Below are 9,473 nucleotides of genomic sequence, written 5' to 3' on the forward strand. Positions count from 1 at the left end.
AATCGAAGGAGAGATAAAGAGCTTTCCAGATAAGAAACAGCTAAAGGAGTTCATCACCACCGAATCAGTATTATAAGGAATCTTAAAGGGAGTTCCTTAAGATGGAAATAAAAAGATAAAAAAACATGAATAATAAAAATGGCAAAAAACGACATATCTATCAAAAATTACTTTAAATGTAAATGGATAAAGTACTCCAATCAAAAGACATAGGAGGGCTGAATGGATAAGAAAACAAGACCCTTCCTTATGCTGCCTACAAGAGACTCACTTCAGATTGAAAGATACACACAAAATGAAAACGAATGGATGGAAAAAGATATTTCGTGAAAATGGAAATGAAAGAAATAAAAAGTAAAAAACTTGGGTACCAATATCTATACCAGACAAAATAGACTTTAAAACAAAGGTTATAACAAGAGACAAAGAAGGACCCAGTTGTCACACTTCCTGGTATTTATCCAAAGAAACCAAAAACACTACTTCGAGGGGATGTGTGCATCCATATGGTCATTACAGCATTTACAGTGGCCAAGATGTAGAGGCAGACTGAGTGTCCATCACTGGATGAATGGATAAAAAGGAGGAGGTATGTATATACAATGGAATATTGCTCAGCCAGGAAAGGGAATGGGTTCTTGCCATCTGCAACAGCATGGATGGACCTGGAGGGTATTGTGCTGAGTATAGTATGTCAGACAAAGAAAGACAGATGCAATTTGGCTTATATTTGGAATCTAAAGAACTAAATAAACAAACAAAAGAGAAACAAACTCATAGATACAGTGAACATTTTGATGGTTGCCAGATGGGAGGATGGTTGGGGGTGGGTGAAAAAGGTGAAGGGATCAAGAAGTACAAATTGGTTGTTACACAGTAGTCATGGGGATGCAAAATACAGCATAGGGAATATAGTCAGTAATATGATAATAACTATGTATAGTGCCAGGTGGATACTAGACTTATCACAGTGATCACTTCTTAAGGTACATAAATGCTGAATTACAATGGTGTATACCTGAAACTGACATAATATTGTATGTTAGCTATATTTTAATAAAACTTTTTTTTTTTTTAAAAAGGTAGCTACTATGAAAGAGAAAGAGAGAGAGAGAATTAGTTTTGTGTGTAAGGAAAGAAAATAGATGAGACTTGGAAATGCTTGGTTACTGGTGCATGGAACTGACTTGAAGCAAATAAATCAAAATCCTTCCAAACCTCCGATAGTTTGAGTTAAAACAACTTACAATCACATCTTTCAGTATCAATAGTAAGCTGAGACAGCTGTGGAGCCACTTATGAGAGCATAGTCCCATGTATTTCAGATGTGACCAAGGACGATAATGTAAAAGGATGTCCTAGAGGGCAGAGCCCAGGCTCAGTGATAATTAGCAAGCATTCCTTCCCAGTGAGTAGAGTTAGGACTTATTCAAGAGACTTCCGCCACTCACTGGGTAGGGGACCTTCAATCTTACCATGTTTATCCCCTTATTCCCTTTTCTGAATAGAATTTCCTTCCTTCCTCCCTCCTTCCATTATTCCCTCCTTCCCTTCTTTCCTCCCTCCCCACTCCAGTATCCTTGTACTTGTTCCACTGTTATATTTGGACATGTGTGGTGGTCATGGGCAGATACATTGTCGTCTTTATTTCATACATCAAGAAACTAAAAGCGATCACATCTAGTCCTAAGGGAGAGGGCTGGCATAGCCTGGCGATTCTGAAATTTGAGCTGGATTCAGTGTATGGAAGGGACTTTGGTTTGTGCCCATTAGAGGGCAGGTGAACATTTCTAAATTGATGGGAAGGAGAGTGAAATGGATAGTTGGCGACGAAAAGGCCAGACGATGACAGAAACAATGCTCTCCTGGCAACACAGGAAAACTACATTTCTCAGCCCCTTCACTTGCTCATCAAGGGAATGTGTGAGAAATGAGGTATATTTTGTTAAGAAACTGAGATTTTTAAGTTTGTAAAAAACTATCTAGATGGATACAATCACACACATAAAACACAGATTTCACTGAAAGGAGAACATCAAACGTCTAGGCAAAGATACAATGGAAATTACAAAATAATGTAAACAGATATTTTAATATTACTGAAAGATAAAGTTGAATGCAAGCCTAAAATCATTCAATAGGAATAAGATGAGTATCTTATATTTAAAAGTCACACAGAACCATGAAGACATACTAACAATAACTATTTATGTGCTGAATAATATTACATCAAGATATAAAGCAGAAATTTTTATGAATAGTAAAAAGCAACAACATACAATCATACTTGGAGTGTGTTATACAACTTGCTTTAACATTGATAAAATAAATTGGTAAATACAAATGATATGGATGCAGTGAGTATAAATAATTAATAGTATTTTTTTTGTGTATATTTATTTTTCCATTCATCCATCTAATGATAAAATTCTTTTTGGTATACAAATATCAGTTTCATAAGCTGTTGTGTATTATGTCACACAGAAACTTCATGAATTCTAAAATTCAGAAATAGGAAAGGCCAAAATTTTGGACCATAATGTATTCAGATTGAAAAATAATGTCAATTAAAATCAAATACAAAAATACTTAAAAGACTTTAAAAATTTTTACAAAACTATGCTTACGTTAAAGAAGAAATGATAACTTCAGTTACAGATGATTCTAAAAGTAATCCAAGGAGAAAACTAAGGATCAAACCTTTGCAATGTGCCTGAAGTGGCATTCACTAAAACATAACTGGGCAAACCACAAATACTCAAAGTATTCAGTATAAATTAATTAGCCTCAACTGATTCCTTTATTAAAGAAATAAAATGAGCTACATGATCCAAGCATAAAAAGCAATAATTAAAAAATAAGTACCAAATATTTGAAGAATGAATTAATAAAGATAAAATATGAAATTAATGAATTTGAAAACATAAAAGCATAAAATAGATATGTGAAAATATCAATAAAAAGAGCAACTTCTGGCAAGCCTGATCAAGGGGAAAAAGGAGAAAAAACACATATATAAAATTTATAAATGTAAAAAGAGATGTGACCATAAATAAGAGGTTATAAAATTATGATAAGTAGCTATGTAAAACATTATGTTAATAAAGAAGAAAGTCTTAATGAAACAGATGATGCTTTCAGAAAAAAGTCAGTCACAAATGTATTCAAGAAATAGAAAACTTAAGTATATCAACTGAAATAAGCTGCAATAAGAAAAAAAAAGGACTCCATTAAAAAATGGTACCCACTCCAGAGATTTTATAGGAGTTGATTTCTTCTAAATTATTATAGAAGAACTCATTATCAATTTATACTATTATAGAACAGAAATGAATATGAGCTACTTTTCAATTCATTTTATAAGCATAATATGTCCTTGGAACAAAATACAAATTTATATTTCTTGCTTCTTCTTATGCACACATAAATGTAAGCATTGATAAAATACTACCAATTCAAACACAGGCCTATAGTTGAAGAACAAGTAGGATTTACTTCAGGATGGTATATGCATATATATATATATATATATATATATATATATATATATTTTTTTTTTTTTTTTTTTTTTTTTTTTTTTTTTTCTTGCAACTTCTGCTCACCATAACAAGGGATCACGGATCGAAACCATAGGGTCATCTTGACAGATTCCAAAACAGTATCTATCTGTAAAAGGAATTAGTATCTATCCTCCACGTAATATCACAGTTAGCTAAAAATAAATATTCTTAGATCAAAATGAGAAAACAAAACTAAAACTCACATATGGAGCTAACTGAGTTTCTTTAGGACAGTTCTTTTACATTCTTTGCCAGGAAGCTATAGAGCTGTATTTCTTTAAGGTCACTTGCTGGAGTTTCACTTTGGTCTTTCAATTGGGCCACGTTTTCCTTTTTCTTTGTAAGCCTTGTAATTTTTTCCTAGGAGTTTGGCATTTGAAAAAACAACCACCTCTCCCAGTCTTTGCCTACTGCCTTCACGGAAGGAAGGCCGCCTTCACGAATCTGGCTGAAGTTTTACGACCATGTCTATCTCTTGTTCCCCCTGGCATCTGCCTGAAGACCACAGCTCTAATTTTCAGCAGCTTCAAAACATTTTTGAAAAAATTTTAGTGCCAGTCCCATCAGTGTCTCAAGTCAGATACAGACAGCAGTCCCTAGAGCAACCCCGACACAAGACAGAACACTTGGATGCATGCGCCGCTTTTTTTGGTTTGTCTCCTGGGGGAGGAGACCCAGTATGGGGTTTTTCTCCTGGTTGCTCTGAGCTATACACATAGGGACAGGGACATAAACAGGTACACCAAACGCTGTGACTTTTCCTACCCCTTTCCCTGGAATCCCGTCTTGGTTTTACAATGACCTGGGTGCTCTGGTTTCTCAACTGTTCTCGAGAGTTCTCACAGAAGTATTCTGTTCTACATATTGTTGCTAACTTGTGTCTCTGTGAGGGTAAGAGGGCCTACAGCTTCCTAGGCTGCCATCTACCGTGTTTCCCCCAAAATAAGACCTACCTGGACAATCAGCTCTAATGCGTCTTTTGGAGCAAAAATTAATATAAGACCCGGTATTATATTATATATTATATTATACCCAGTCTTATATAAGACCCGGTATTATATTATATTCTACCCGCTATTATATTATGTTACATTACATTATATTATATAAGACTCGGACTTATAGTAAAATAAGACCGGCTCTTATATTAATTTTTGATCCAAAAGACGCATTAGAGCTGATGGTCCAGCCAGGTCTCATTTTTGGGGAAACACAGTAGCTCTATTTAGCAGTGTTTTAAACTTGCTTTTCTTTCATGCCAGAGTCCACATTTCTGTGTACTATGCGACTTTGTCTTCCAGGTGAGGTCTTACGCCTGTCTCCATTTGAGGCCTAAATTCACAGTCCTGTTCTCTCACTGCAGTCACTCAAAAGTGAATGGGTTTCAGAAAGTTAAATGACTATACTGTCACAACACTGACTACAGGTGAGTCTCATTTATCAGTAACACTTCGAGTTCATAACATCATTCCTCATTGCTTGTGCATTAGAAAATGTACTCAACAAATATTTCTGTGGCCACATGGTCAAGATGTTGCTTTAGGATGAGGATAAATAGATGGTGACCTGGAATAGGTTACAGGATTGTGAACTACACTATGCTGTCTACAAGGTATTGTAGGAGAGGTCTGGGCAAATTCCTGGAGGCCTTCAGAAGAGAAAGTCGCTGAATGTACACTGGGGATTACGTTCTCCACTCATATATGCCACTCGAACTGCTGCTTGAAGGATAAATAGGAGCTGAGTGTGTGGTCAATATGTTATGGATATTTCTTGCCTTGAGCAGAGTGGTTAATGGTGGAGAGGGTTGAAAAGAAAGGGGGCGGGCATTCATTGTAGCAAGAGAGGAAAAAGGGAAAGGTGGATTTATTAGAGGGTGGATTTTGATATTACTAAGTACAAATTGGTAGTTACAAAAGAGTCACCGGGATATAAAAAACAGTATGGGGGAATATAGTCAACAATATTGTAAAAACTATGTGTGGTGTTGGGTGGGTGCTGGATTCATCAGGGAGATCACTTCATAAATTATATGGATGTCTAACCACTATGCTGTACACCTGCAACTAATATAAAATAATATTGAATGTGAACTATAATTAAAAAACAGTCACAGGGATGTAAAGTACAGCTCAGGGAATATAGTCAATAATATTACTGTAACTACGTACAATGTCAGATAGATAATAGACTTATTGGGGTTATCACTTTGTGAGGTATATAAATGTCTAATCACAGTGTTGTTTTGTACACCTGAAACTAATAATAAAAATAAAAAATAAAAAATAAAAAACATAATGTCTAGATAACCTGGACCTCTTGCCTTGACTTCGGGGTAAACATTCCATGAAACAGAAGGCTGTGCATTGTTATTTTTGGCATCTGAGCCCCTGGAATCCATGTGACGTATTATGTAAACTTCATACAGCTCTCCATGGGGTTTGGTTTGATTCCACAAAATCTGATCCAGAAGGAACCCAGATTAACTCCACATGTCAACCTGTTCTACAAAATTCATGCTGACATACGCAATAACGGGTCCCTTAAAACTAGAAATTTGATCCCAAGGACAGGACAGGCGAAACCATCTTAAAGGATGTCATGAAGGTGAGAAATTCTTTAGGAGCCAAAAATCACTTTTTATCACAACAGGCTTTGAATACAGGCTTTGGTCATATAGACCCAAAATCCCAAATTACAAGTTGCAGGAGCGCAATCAAGTTACTTAAGTTCTCTGTGCACCAGGCTCTTTATCTCTAAAATGCCAATAACAGTGTCCTACCACAAAGAGTTATGAGAATGAAATAATGTATTAATGGGATTTGTATAATGTGGCTTATAGTACAGAAAATAAATTTTTTGTTGCTCCTACCCCAACCCATCCCACACTGAGTTATTTTGAACATGCTGATCTATATTTTCTTAACACTGAGTGATGTCTTCCTCTTCACTGTTTCTAGAACCAACCCTGATAAGGTCTACAATAATGGCAATATGGCTTGGATGGCCCTGGGTACTTCCTATCATGGATTTATAGAAAGTACCTGACCCAAGCTTTATGTAGTTGCCCAGACCTCACTGACCCCTCTGCCTGCGTTCCTCCACATGACTGGCCAGAGTTGGGCATTTTTGTCACCTTGAAACCCAAATCTCTATCCTTGAATTCCTGCTTTCCTTGGCCTTACCAGAATGAGCAGCACAGGGAAGATAATCACTTTGAATTCTGATCCTTGAATAAACCTCCCCTTTGAGTAATGATTTGATTTCCTTATTTAGAAAACATCATTTGCCTTGTGTCCCAAAGGATGCTTTCAGACCCTATTCTTTGTCTTTTCTAGCTTCTTTCCTTTATACAATGAATGAGCCTCCATTGAACTATCTTTGAAATTCTACTTGTCATGAAAACAGCCAAAATATTGAAACAGACGCCAAAATTTATTTTCTTAAGCTTGGAATCATTAAATGTATCTCTACTCATAGATAATATTAAATATAATTACATGATATAATGAAATCTTAAACCTAACGCTTTCCTTCCAAAACATTTAAAACAATGTTTTAATATAAGGGTTTCATTGTTCCAGTGTGTCTCTTATTCATGAATGATGGTTTTTGTCTTCATTTTCAAATTTTAAAGACGTTTTTAACAACTGAAGCTCCCTGAAGACATTAAAACTGTAGTCATCCATTGATTTCTCAACCCCTTCAAGCTGGAGTCACTGCTACTCCTTTTAATTTCAAGATCAAGAGCGCATTCCTACCTTGCCTGCCTGATCTTGAGTTCATCCTGGTCAAGACTGGAATTAGATCTGTGAGCATACCCTAAATCATTTTATGAGAGTCCGGAATTTGTCATGTTATCCAAGGCGTAGCATGTGTGGGTAAGCTCTGCAGCTAGAGCTGTGTGGCCTTTGAGTCACAAAGTTTCCCTACTGTTCCCTGCACTGTGCCACTCACCCATCCATAGCACGGGCTTTCAGTGCTGGATTTTTTACCCTCTCTCTTACTGGTTAATTTCTACTGTCATAAGACCCCATCAGCTTGACTGGAAACCTGGTCCTGCTTAGGTCTTGCAAGACCCTTATCTCAAGGGACTAGATCAACATTGTCTGGGTTAGTTAGTATTATACGTGTTTCCCCAAAAATAAGACCTAGGTGGACCATTAGCTCTAATGTGTCTTTTGGTGCAAAAATTAATATAAGACCTGGTCTTATTTTACTATAAGACCCGATGTTATGTAACATAAGACCGGGTCTTATATTAATTTTTGCTCCAAAAGATGCATTAGAGCTGATGATATGCCTAGGTCTTATTTTCAGGGAAACACGGTAACAGTGAAGTATTGCATTGAGGCTGAGGGCTGGGGCTACTGAACCATAGACCTTGGTATGAATCTCAGCTGCATAACTTAAGTATTCTCTTGGAGCCCTGATTTCCCCACAAGTAAAGTGGGGATAATACTATCAATTCTCACAGGGTTGTTGTGAAGAATGAATGAGTTAATAAAGAGAAAGCACAGATAACAGTACCAGGCATGCAGTAAGTGCTCATTAATACGTAGTACTGAAATTCACTGATTACACAGAACCATGGTATGTTCACATTGCAATTTGAGGGTCGCTAAAACTTCCAGCTCTCCAGAGCTTTTCGCCTCTGTCACAGTGTGTTCCCTACTCACTGAGAAGTGGAATATGCTCTATTTGACTTTCTGACACAGCAGTCCAACTGATCCCCCAGCACCTGCTCTACACACATTCTTCTTCCTTTACCCAACAGGAGAGCCAATGTTTCCCACCAAAGTGTACCTCAGTGATCACAGCTGTGAAAGTAGTAATCATGGTACTTAACCTGACAAAACACTGAACCACAGGACCCCTTTCACAGAGCTTATCTCTCAAATGATGCCTAGGTGAAAAATTAGCATACTTACATATGGAGAGAGGGGATCTTTTGTGCTCTCTGAGCTGAAGAAATCACGTAGCTGGCTCATTTGCTAAATATAACCTTTATGACTTGATCAGAGAGCAAAGCAGAAAACAAGGTATTTCCTCTGCGTCTCGTACCCAACATCCCACTGAAATATCAGGAAAGATGCACAGAAACAGGATCTACTACAGAGAAGAGCACTCCCCATATCCAAAGAACTATGTTGGTGGAAGATCCACCAAATATATCTTCCCTGGGACATAATTAAAGGATGCTTGGAAGCAGGGAAGAAGCGATGTGCCCTTACGATGTGCTCGTACATTGGACACTGTGGATGAGCAATTATTGCTACAGGAGAACTATACAGAGTGTCCCAGTTTATACCTCTTTTTCTGGTATAAATATTAATGGTGCCCCTTTCCCTCTCAAAAGAGTCCCAATTTGGGTGATATATAGTCTCTCTAAGATTACAGAGTGCCCCAATAAAACAGACAAGATGTATCAATGGCCTCAATATATATTTATAAATATTTTAACAAGTTTACCTTAAAGTCACACAATCTCCCCCTCCAGTATCATTGTTTTGGCTCACCTGAAAATAATATACACTTTGGGGAACACTCTGTCAATTCTGAATTAGCCAAAGTTTGTTCCCATTCCTACCAGAACTTTTTCAGATGTTAAGACACCTCTAAAACAACACTGCAGGAAAAAATAAGGCAGAGGATGCATCACCACAGGAAAGAATTTTAATGCCTGAGAAATGTTTTATTTCTCAGAAGAATGGTGAAAACTTTCGACTTTATGCTTGTTTGCAACAGTAAAGGAGAGGGTCTATGAAACAAGAAGAGGAACAAAACAAAAAAAGAGAGAGAGAGCTCAAAGCTGAGCTAAAGGAAAATATACAAATGGATGACCAAAGCAAGCAAATAATGACACATGAAAATAATCCAATACAACAAAATAAAATTCTGCATCGGAGGCAA

This window comes from Rhinolophus sinicus, chromosome 18, assembly GCF_057876585.1.
Source record: "Rhinolophus sinicus isolate RSI-liver-muscle chromosome 18, RSI-T2T, whole genome shotgun sequence".
Lineage (NCBI taxonomy): Eukaryota > Metazoa > Chordata > Mammalia > Chiroptera > Rhinolophidae > Rhinolophus > Rhinolophus sinicus.